Here is a 12,724-nt window from a genome sequence, read left to right on the forward strand (position 1 = left end):
GACGACGGTTCCAAACAATCAGAAGATATTCCGGTACCCGGACTTTCTAGTCCGGAAGGTCGTCGGACTCCGGACAACCGGTTAGGTCAGGGTTCGGATTTAATTCCACCCACCCACCCGGATATAGAGGCTCTCATGAGCATAAAACAGCAATCTCAGGAGAAGGTCCACCACTTTTGGGCCAGATTCCTCCTTGTCAAGGACAAGGTAAAGGATTGACGTGACGAGGACGCAATATCAGCGTTCTGAAAAAACTGTGCGGACGAAGGAATCCTCAACTCCATCAATTGCCGCCGCATACTAAAATTTGCTGACTTAGCAACCATCGTACAAAAATACTACGCGATGGAAAGCGCCTGGGAAACTCGGGCAGCTCACTGGGAACCACCAGTCCCAACCCAACTTCCCCTACAGGCGAAAAGGGCGTACCCTCGTGGCACACCCAAACCAACAGTCAAAAACACAAAGCCACTACACGGCAAGGCACTGTTCTGGAAGGGTGGCTCGATGGCCCATGCAAAATACATACAACAACAGATACCATGGCAACCCACAGCCTTAGAGCATGTTGGATACTACAACAGGTAGCCAAGAGTGGCGAGGACATCCTTATCAAGGACTCCCCAGAACAACACCCCCCCCCCAAGAAAAAGACGACCCAAGAGTATTGGCAGTCTTCGAGACATTCGCTTCAAATAACAAGCGCAAAAGGGCACTTCGCGAGCTCAACGAAGTCTGCCAAATTGATGTAATAAACCCATGGAACGACACGACTATAACATTCAACGCCGGTGACGAACCAAAGTATAGAACAACACGAGCACCAGCCGCGCGCGTTAGTCCTCGGCCCCATCATGGATGGGTTCCGACTCACCAAGGTCCTCATGGACGGTGGCAGCGGATTAAACCTCATTTATGAGGACACACTCCATAAAATGGAAATAGACAGGAGTCACATCAAACAAAGCAACACAACCTTCCGGGGAATTATTCCTAGTCAGGAGGCGCGGTGCGCGGGCAAAATCATACTTGACGTGGTATTCGGATCACCGAAGAACTATCGGTCCAAAGAAATAACCTTCCAGGTGGCCCCTTTCAGTAGCGGATATCACGCCCTGTTGGGGCGGGATGCTTTTACACGCTTCCAAGCTATACCTCACTACGGATATATGAAGCTCAAAATTCCCGGACCAAACGGTATAATCACTCCCGTCAGTGATCCGGACATAGCACTCTGTGCTGAAAACAAAACCACATCCTTAGCCCTGGAGGTGCTATCCGAAGCCCTCGCGGCCGAAGAATTAACCGCACTACGCTCCACAGTGGACAGGAACGACGTGATCCTCGACAAAAGCCCCAAATCCACCTCTTTCAAACCGGCAGAGGAAATAGTCAAATTCCAGGTCCACCCAACGGACCCCAAGAAGACAGCATCCATCGGAGCTCAACTGAACCCACCAGTTGACGCCGCACTACAAGAATTCATGCGCAAAAACTGGGACATATTTGCCTGGCACCCTTTGGACATGCCAGGGATCCCACGCAAGATGGCCGAACAGCTTAATTCCTGCTCGTCCTCGAGTAGGTAAATGATAAAAACAGAATTTTTGATGTGGAATGCTACCTAGCATAATTCTCAATGTAATTTTCTCTATTGTGGCATGAATGTTCAGATCCGAAAGATTCAAGACAAAAGTTTAATATTGACAAAAAATAATAATACTTCAAGCATACTAACAAAGTAATCATGTCTTCTCAAAATAACATGGCCAAAGAAAGTTATCCCTACAAAATCATATAGTTTGGCTATGCTCTATCTTCACCACACAAAGTATTTAAATAATGCACAACCCCGATGACAAGCCAAGCAATTGTTTCATACTTTTGGTGTTCTCAAACTTTTTCAATCTTCACGCAATACATGAACGTGAGCCATGGAAATAGCACTATAGGTGGAATAGAATGGTGGTTGTGGAGAAGACAAAAGGAGAAGATAGTCTCACATCAACTAGGCGTATCAACGGGCTATGGAGATGCCCATCAATAGATATCAATGTGAGTGAGTAGGGATTGCCATGCAACGGATGCACTAGAGCTATACGTGTATGAAAGCTCAAAAAGAAACTAAGTGGGTGTGCATCCAACTTGCTTGCTCACGAAGACCTAGGGCATTTTGAGGAAGCCCATCATTGGAATATACAAGCCAAGTTATATAATGTAAAATTCCCACTAGTATATGAAAGTGACAACATAGGAGACTCTCTATCATGAAGATCATGGTGCTATTTTGAAGCACGAGTGTGGTAAAAGGATAGTAACATTACCCCTTCTCTCTTTTTCTCTCATTTCTTTTTTTCTCTTTTTTTATTTGGGCCTCTCTTTTTTTATGGCCTCTTTTTTTCTTTTTTTCTTTTTCGTCCGGAGTCTCATCCCGACTTGTGGGGGAATCATAGTCTCCATCATCCTTTCCTCACTTGGGACAATGCTCTAATAATGATGATCATCACACTTTTATTTACTTACAACTCAAAAATTACAATTCGATACTAGAACAAAATATGACTCTATGTGAATGCCTCCGGCGGTGTACCGGACGTGTAATGAATCAAGAGTGACATGTATGAAAGAATTATGAATGGTGGCTTTGCCACAAATACGATGTCAACTACATGATCATGCAAAGCAATATGACAATGATGAAGCGTGTCATAATAAAGGGAACGGTGGTAAGTTGCATGGCAATATATCTCGGAATGGCTATGGAAATGCCATAATAGGTAGGTACGGTGACTATTTTGAGGAAGGTATAAGGTGGGTTTATGGTACCGGCGAAAGTTGCATGGTACTAGAGAGGCTAGCAATGGTGGAAGGGTGAGAGTGCGTATAATCCATGGACTCAACATTAGTCATAAGAACTCACATACTTATTGCAAAAATCTATTAGTTATCGAAACAAAGTACTACGTGCATGCTCCTAGGGGGGTAGATTGGTAGCAAAATACCATCGCTCGTCCCCTACCTCCACTCATAAGGAAGACAATCAATAAATAAATCATGCTCCGACTTCATCACATAACGGTTCACCATACGTGCATGCTACAGGAATCACAAACTTTAACACAAGTATTTCTAAAATTCACAACTACTCAACTAGCATGACTCCAATATCACCATCTTTATATCTCAAAACAATCATCAAGTATCAAACTTCTCATAGTATTCAATGCACTTTTTATGATAGTTTTTATTATACCCATCTTGGATGCCTATCATATTAGGACTAATTTTATAGCCAAAGCAAATTACCATGCTGTTCTATAAGACTCTCAAAATAATATAAGTGAAGCATGAGAGATCAATAATTTCTATAAAATAAAACCACCACCGTGCTCTAAAAAGATATAAGTGAAGCACTAGAGCAAAATTATCTAGCTCAAAAGATATAAGTGAAGCACATAGAGTATTCTAATAAATTCCGATTCATGTGTGTCTCTCCCAAAAGGTGTGTACATAAAATATGATTGTGGTAAACTAAAAAGCGAGGACTCAAATCATACAAGATGCTCTAAGCAAAACACATATCATGTGGTGAATAAAAATATAGCCTCAAGTAAAGTTACCGATAGACGAAGACGAAAGAGGGGATGCCTTCCGGGGCATCCCCAAGCTTAGGATTTTGGTTGTCCTTGAATTTTACCTTGGGGTGCCATGGGAATCCCTAAGATTAGGCTCTTGCCACTCCTTATTCCAAAATCCATCAAATCTTTACCCAAAACTTGAAAACTTCACAACACAAAACTTCAACAGAAAATCTCATGAGCTCCGTTAGTATAAGAAAACAAACCACCACTTCAAGGTACTGTAATGAACTCCTTATTTATTTATATTGGTGTTAAACCTACTGTATTCCAACTTCTCCATGGTTCATGCCCCCCGATACTAGCCATAGATTCATCAAAATAAACAAACAACACACGAAAAACAGAATTTGTCAAAAACAGAACAGTCTGTAGTAATCTGTAGGTTTCGAATACTTATGTAACCCAACAAATTCTTAAATAAATTGGTGGACGTGAGGAATTTGTATATTGATCATCTGCAAAAAGAATCAACCTAATTGCACTCTCCAATAAAAAATGGCAGCAAATCTCGTGAGCGCTAAAGTTTCTGTTTTTTACAGCAAGATCGCAAAGACTTCCCCCAAGTCTTCCCAAAGGTTCTACTTGGAACAAACACTAATTAAAAGCATAAAACCACATCTAAACAGAAGCTATATGAATTATTTATTACTAAACAGGAACAAAAACAAGGAACGGAAATAAATTGGGTTGCCTCCCAACAAGCGCTATCGTTTAACGCCCCTAGCTAGGCATTGATAATTTCAATGATGCTCACATGAAAGACAAGAATTGAGGCATAAAGAGAGCACCATGAAACACGTGACAAACACATCTAAGTCTAACATACTTCCTATGCATAGGCATCTTATAGGAAAACAAGTTATCATAGCAAGCAAAAACTAGCATATGCAAGGAAGCGGAAAGAAACAATAGCAATCTCAACATAACGAGAGGTAATTTAGTAACATGAAAATTTCTACAATCATATTTTCCTCTCTCATAATAATTACATGTGGGATCATAAGAAAATTCAACAAAATAGCTATCACATAAAATATTTTCAACACGATCCACATGCATGCAAAGTTGACACTCTTCCAAAATAGTGGGATTAACATTAACTAAAGTCATGACCTCTCCAAACCCACTTTTATCAAAAATTTCATAAGATTGAACATTCTACAAATATGTGGGATCTAAAGTTGACACTCTTCCAAACCCACTTTCAATATTATTGCAAACATTATTATCAATCTCATATTCATCATGAGGATTAAACAAACTTTCAAGATCAAAAGAAGAATCACCCCAATCATGATCATTGCAACAAATAGTAGTTATAGCAAAACTAGCATCCCCAAGATTAGGGTTTTGCATATTATTAGCACAATTGACATTAATAGAATATATAATAACATCATTGCAATCATCCTTTTCATCGAAGGAACTATCAAGTATGGGTGCAATAGCAACGATCTCATGTTTAACATAAGGAACTATAGCAAATTAATCTTCATAAATATTGGCATCATGGCCACAAGAATAGCAAGCATCATGTTCATCAAGGGATATTTCAATCAAATCATCAGAATCATAATTATCTATAGATTCATGCATATCATTATTTTCTTCCGAAGCAACGGTCATTCTTTCAATAAATTCTTTGGCATAGACATTATTAGCATAGTTTTCATAGCAATATTTAAGTATGTCAAAATTTTCAGATTCGTAGAGAGTAATATCATACTTTTCAATCAAAGAAGCAACTTCGTAAGCACCCTTAAAAGCAACAAATTCTTCAATTTGTTCGATATCGTAGTAACTATAAACACCCTTTGCATAAGAAGATAAGGTTTCATTATCATTAAACTCACATGGGTAGGGGAGGTGTTTTTTAGGGTTCTAAGAGCAACAAGTAAATTCATAAATTTCACAAAGATTCCAAGCATAACACAGCAATCTGTTTATTTGATCCCATAAGAGTCTCCCTTTTTCAGACAAACGGTGACACACAAGATGAGCATGCTCATCTAAAGATTTCCCATCAACCAGGCTAGTTGGGGTTTCAGCACGAGCGCATAACGATCGAAGATGATCCAAGTAGAACACTTTAAGTGGATCCATATCAATAGATTTTTAGCAAACAAAGATGCAAGCAAATGGAAGGCACATGGAAACACAAACAAAGATACATACGGGAAGAAGGCAAAGAAACGGCAAAGGTTTTCAAAAATCGTTTTAGAAGTGGGGGAGAGGAAAACGAGAGGCAAATGGCAAATAATGTAATGCGAGGGATAAGAGTTTGTGATGGGTACTTGGTATGTCTTGACTTGATGCAACCTCCCCGGCAATGACGCCATAAATCCTTCTTGCTACCTCTTGAGCATGTGTTGGTTTTCCCTTGAAGAGGAAAGGGTGATGCAGCACAGTAGCATAAGTATTTCCCTCAGTTTTTGAGAACCAAGGTATCAATCCAGTAGGAGGTAACACACAAGTCACCTAGTACATGCACAAACAAACAAGAACCTCGCAACCAACGCGATAAAGGGGTTGTCAATCCCTTCACAGACACTTACGAAAGTGAGATCTGATAAAGATAATAAGATAAATATTTTTGGTATTTTTATGATATAGATTGGAAAATAAAGATTGCAAAATAAACGGTAATAGAAATAGCAAATTGATATGGAAATAATATGATGGAAGATAGACCGGGGGGCCATAGCTTTCACTAGTGGCTTCTCTCGAGATAGCAAATTCTACAGTGGGTGAACAAATTACTATCGAGCAATTGATAGAAAAGCGAATACTTATGAGAATATCTAGGCATGATCATGTATATAGGCATCACGTCCGCAACAAGTAGACCGAAACGATTCTGCATCTACTACTATTACTCCACACATCAACCGCTATCCAGCATGCATCTAGAGTACTAAGTCCATAAGAACAGAGTAACGCATTAGGCAAGATGACATGATGTAGAGGGATAAACTCAAGCAATATGATATAAACCCCATCTTTTTATCCTCGATGGCAACAATACAATATGTGCCTTGTTTCCCCTGTTGTCGCTGGGAAAGGACACCGCAAGATTGAACCCAAAGCTAAGCACTTCTCCCGTTGCAAGAACGGTCAATCTAGTAGGCCAAACCAAACTGATAATTCAAAGAGACTTGCAAAGATATTTAAATCATGCATAAAATATTTCAGAGAAGAATCAAATATTGTTCATAGATAATCTTGATCATAAACCCACAATCCATCGGATCTCGACAAACACACCGCAAAAAGAATTACATCGAATAGATCTCCAAGAGAATCGAGCAGATCCACTACAAAAAAAGACACATCTGTGACATTTTGGACCGAACGAAAAAAAATTCTGTCATACATATGACACTTCTATGACGATAATTGTGACAAAACCCGGTATCATCATAGATGTGGTGGGCTCCTACTTCTATGACAAAAATCATGACAGAAAATGGGCTTTTCGTCCTGGGCGGGCCGGAGACGCAGCTGCATGACATTCTTTGGGCCGTCCATGACGGAAAAAACCATGGTAGAATCGAGGGGGAGGAAAATTTTGGGGAGTTCCCGGTTACGGTGGGAGGTCGGGGCCGAGCGATGCGCGTTTCTCTCGTACACGTACGCGCGTGTGTGCGAGGCGTTGGCTCTAACTGAACCCGAGCGAGGCGTTGGGTTCTAACTGAACCTGAGCGATTGCACTGCAGGCTACGCATTACTGAACCCGAGCGATCGATCGATGGATGTTAACTGAACCTGATCGAGCGATTCCTTCGCTACTGCTGCTAACTGAAGCCGATCGATGCTGCCTCTGGGATGAACAGTGAGCGTTGCGGGCGGTGGATGAACAGTGAGCGGTGGCGTTGCCTCTGGATGAACAGGACCCCGTGGTGTGGTGGAGAGCTGGATGAACAGTAGACGGTGGAGGGGTGCCCGTGGAGGGGTGGTTGAACAGGACCTGTGGTGTGTGGGGCTAGATGAACAGTAGACGGTGGAGGGGTGGTTGAATAGTAGCCGATGGAGTAGCGCGCGGTGGAGGCTGGATGAACAGGAGCCCGTGGAGGCTGGACGAGGTCGACGGTAGCCCATGGAGGCTGGAGGAGGTCGACGGTGGAGATGAACAGTATCCTGTGGAGTCCCGTTTTGCGGTACGCCACACCCCTCTCGATGAACAGGACCCCCGTTTCGACCGTAGGAGGTCCGTTTCGTCCGTTTTGCGGTACGCCACACCCCTCCCGATCAACAGGACCCCCGCTTCGACTGTAGAAGGTCCGTTTCCTCCGTTTTGCGGTACGCCACACCCCTCCCGATCAACAGGACCCCCGTTTCGACCGTACGAGGTCCATTTCCTCCGTTTTGCGGTACGCCAGACCCCTCCCGATGAACAGGATCCCGTTTTGAACGTGGCCGGTCGAACACAAGGTCGTTTCCTCCGTTTTGCGGTACGCCAGGCCTCGTTTCTATCGCCAGTTCCGTCCAAGCCCTCTCGATGAACATGACCACGCATTCCGTTCTGACCCAGCCGGTTGGCTCCCACGCGTTCCGTTGCCTCCCGATGAACACGATGCATTCCGTTGCCTCCCCATGAACACGACGCATTCTGTTGCCTCCCCATGAACCCGACGACGACGTTGTTTCTCCGTTCCGACCCAGCCATGTACACGAGCCCTGGCCGTACGTATGCGTGAGTAGGCGTTCGAGACCCTGCCCATATGTACGTACATGACCGTATTTTCTTTCTTGCACCCTGGCCGATATACGTACGTGTACATGCTACGTGTGCGCCTCTACTACGACACGTATGCGCCTCTACTACGACACGTGTGCGCCTCTACATCGACCAGTATATATGTACGTACACGTTCGCGACCAGAATGACAACGCTACGTACACTTCGACCAGGTGGGTCCCGACTGTCAGGCACTTCCTTGCCTACGAAGATGTAGCTGGAGGGTCCCAGCAGTCAGGGGGCGAATCATTTTGTTTTTTTTGCCCGGACGCACTTCCTTGCATGCAAAGATGTAGCTGCTGGGTCCCAGCAGGCAGGGGGGACTCATTTTGTTTTTTTTTGCCCGGACACACTTCCTTGCGTGCGAAGATGTAGCTGGTGGGTCCCATCAGTCAGGGGGGCGAATCATTTTTTTCGGACGCACTTCCTTGCGTGCGAAGATGTAGCTGGTGGGTCCCAGCAGTCTGGGGGGCGAATCGTTTTTTTCCGCACACACTTCCTTGTGTGCGAAGATGTAGCTGGTGGGTCCCAGCAGTCAGGGGGAAACATTTTTTTCGCAAAATACGATGGCCCATCCGGTGGGTCCCCGCTGTTAGGTGGAGGAATAATTATTTTGCACGTAATAAGGAGGCACTTCCTTGCTGCGGCCGTGGACCCAGCTGTCAGCCTCTCCACGTACAGTCCACGTCTGATGGAAGTCATTCCTTGACCATGTTGACCACACCACGCCGAGAGCACCAGGGCGGTGGACGACGGCGAGGCCTAGGAAGGGGACGACGCGGAGCCGAGGAAGACGTGGCAGTGGATGCCCACGCGTAGAGGAGTATGAGGGTTCACTCGTTCGGCTGCGGTGTGAGGCTGCCGTCGCCGCAGAATAACAGGGGGTGTGGGTGCGTAGAGGGATGGCCTGGCCAGCGGTGGGAGTAGTAGGGGGCGGTGAGGCCTCCGCGGCATCACAGCCGGCCACGGGCGGCAGGAGTAGGCGGCACGACCAGCACTGCTTTGGGCGGCTGGAGCAAGAAGACCAGAGGTTGAAGAAGCACTACGACTGTTGGATGGACATCCTACGGTCATTGGAGCTAGAATCGTTCATATATTGACTAAAGTTGACAAAGGCATCTGTCCCAGTCAACTTAGTAGGCCCACAAGTCAGCCTCCCACCAAGGTGGGTCCCAGGTAGCAAGGGGTATTCATTTTTTTGTGCGTAATAAGGAGGCACTTCCGGTGGGTCCGAGCTGACAGCAGGGGGAATGTTTTTTTCGCGAAATACGGTGGCCCGTCCTGTGGGTCCCAGCAGTCAGGGGGAAACGTTTTTTTCGCGAAATACTGGTGGCCCGTCCGGTGGGTCCCTGCTGTCAGGTGGAGGAATAATTATTTTCCGTGTAATAAGGAGGCACTTCCTTGCGGCTGCCGTGGACCCAGCTGTCAGCCTCTCCACGTGTAGTACTCTTTCGATGGAAGTCGGTCATTGACCACATTGACCACGCCGCGCCGAGAACACCACGGCGGTGGACGACGGCGAGGCCTAGTAAGGGGACGACGCGGAGCCGGGGAAGACGCGGCAGTGGAAGCCCACGCGGAGAGGAGTATGAGGGTTCACCGGTTCGGCTGCGGTGTGAGGCTGCCGTCGCCGCAGAATAACAGGGGTGTGGGTCGGTAGAGGGATGCCCTGGCCAGCGGTGGGAGTAGTAGGGGGCGTTGAGGCCTGCGCGGCAGCACAGCCAGCCACGGGAGGCGGGAGTAGGCGGTCCCGCCGGCGCTGCTTTGGCGGCTGGAGCAAGAAGATCAGATATTGAAGAAACACGATGGTCGTTGGATTGACATCCAACGGTTATGTCTGCTAGAATCGTTTGTTGACGTATATAATAACTAAAAAATCTTGCATACGCGTCAACTAAACAGGCCCACAAGTCAGACCACTCCCTCTTTTTTTTAATAATTTATATGTAGCTCATGGCAACTTCTTATGCAATTTATTGCAGTCGTTTTTTTTGGTTGGCCAGGGCCAATTTCGTATATTTCTGTGGGTTCCAAACTATTTTTAATACCAAAATGTCGAACCAGATTTAAAGTACTTTGAAGATATATTTAAATTAGGTTAATGCCCAGTGAAATAGGAATCTGAAGATGTGAAAAAATTCAGAAATTATAAAGTAACTTCCAATTTGTCATCTGTTTTTATATTTACAACCCATTTCATATTACTTTCAATATTTGCAGGCGTCTTGAAAGAGTTGTAGCCCATCAGGGCATAGAAAAATAAGTAGGCCTGGATTGGGTATTCTTCAGAAAAAAATAAACCGGGCTCATTTTCACAAAGAAAAAATAGCTGGGCTGGTCACATGGTGAACATAAAATATAAGCCCGGGCTAGACGGGCCACAGCCCAGTTCAAACCCTACTCCGTCTCAACAATACCAAACAAAAAATACTGCTCGAGTAGCTATGTCCCAGGTGTCAGTCAATCTTGTGTTGTTCTCTTGTCTATTGACTATATACGCTCACAATGTCGTGGGTCCCAAATGTCAGGAAAACACTAGGAGGAAGCATTTTATTTTTCCATACGCTGACGTGGTGGGCCCCTACCGTCATCCTCTCAACGTACTTCTGTTGATTCCTTTTGTTTGTTGACCATGTTGACAATGCGAGAGGGCGGCGTCGCGGCGAGTGCACCAAAGCACGCGGAGGACGTCGGCGTTAACGATTTTGGAGACGATGGGGCGGCGATGTGTGCGCTGCGCCAGCCGTGGGAGGTGGAAGCAGGTGGCCCCGCCGGCGCTGGTTTGGTTTTGGCGGCTGGAGGAAGACAGGACTGAAGAAACACGACCGACAGTAAAAGCAGCAGGAGTACTTAACAACCTTAACTGAAACCAGCAGGGGCACTTAACAACCAAAGCTGAAAGCAGTATGAGTACTTATACAGGTTCAACCGTACAAAGCACGCCTTGAACAGTGCTACTTTGCCTACAGTTAACCAAGGATGAGGCCGCCAAGCCCCAGGACAAGGCCCAGGCGCCACCCCGCGCATCCACAACCTTCTGAAAGCGGCGTCATCTCGCAACGTGGTCAATAAACAGGATATTCGCTTTAGAGCCATGGAAAAGCATGAACATAATCTTCTGTCCTATTCTCCAAGATGGACGGGCCTTCATTATTTGAGACCACCCATGAATAAGTATCTTTTCACCTCCAAGGGGAATTGAGTAGGTCGACATAAACATCATGTTGTGACCAAGCGCAAGTCTGACCCGACCATGGTCAGGCATCTGTATAGGAACAATAGAACTCGACAGTTCCTGTTTCAAGAAGATCACAGCTGTAAAACTGTGTATAAGCAATAGATAATGAACAACATATATAACAGAAAATAGCTCGTACCATAAGTTTCTCAACACAGTTGGACATGTTCAACGAGTGCAGCAGTGGCACACATATCCCACGTGGCCTTCCACCATTGAAACGCCCCACAAGGACCTCAAGACGATCAATAAAGTGTAGGAACTTGTGGATGTCGATCCAGTCAACTTCAGTGCCATTAGTAACAGCCGAGTTATTACAGAGTAACAAACGAGCAGACTTCTTAACTCTGAAAAAACCTACACGTGCCACCAATTATAAGAAAATATTAGTTAGAAGTAGCATCTTCGTGAGAGATTCGTTGCTACTTCTAAAGTTAAATTGTGATTAGTTAGATATAATAGGTGGATTAAGAAGTAATCAAGGCAACAAGCAAGAACCAGATACAAAACTAACATGGATGAACAATTGGAATGACGTCGGGGTGGAAGATCGCAGTGAAGATGAGACCAGGTTCTGCTATTTCCATCAACATTCGTGCGCCAACTTTCAGTCCGTAACACGTGAGAAAGTTTATCCAAGTTCGGCCATAAAAAAAGTAGCGATCTTCTTGGTTCATGAACCCAACTCGGAACTTATGTCCATGGCTTGTCTTCACTGTGAACATTAGTGTATTCAGTTATGGCAAGGCCGAGCATCTTGAGTACATGTGTTCTGGCAGAGCAAATAATACACTGCAGGAAAAATAATATGAGAACATAGCATGTTCAAAAAAACCCACCCTCTCGGATAGAAAAGAGGATTCTAGGAACATATTGTGCGCATTTCAAAATGTTGTGTTAGGATGAGAAGGAACAAGTGTGGCGTCTCACCGAGGGCATAGAAACATGTAGGGTACTCGCACTTTGGGCACTGCAAATGAAACACACTAGATTCAGTAGGAAGAAAAATGCATCAACGGCGGCGGTTGCCATCCTAGGATTACCTGTGACCAAGGGACTTGGATTTATCGGGGATGGATGAAGAATTCGTACCTGGTTCTCCATGAG

The sequence above is a fragment of the Triticum urartu genome, chromosome 6A (genome assembly GCF_056163025.1).
Source record: "Triticum urartu cultivar PI428250 chromosome 6A, HENAU_Tu73, whole genome shotgun sequence".
NCBI classification, from domain to species: domain Eukaryota; kingdom Viridiplantae; phylum Streptophyta; class Magnoliopsida; order Poales; family Poaceae; genus Triticum; species Triticum urartu.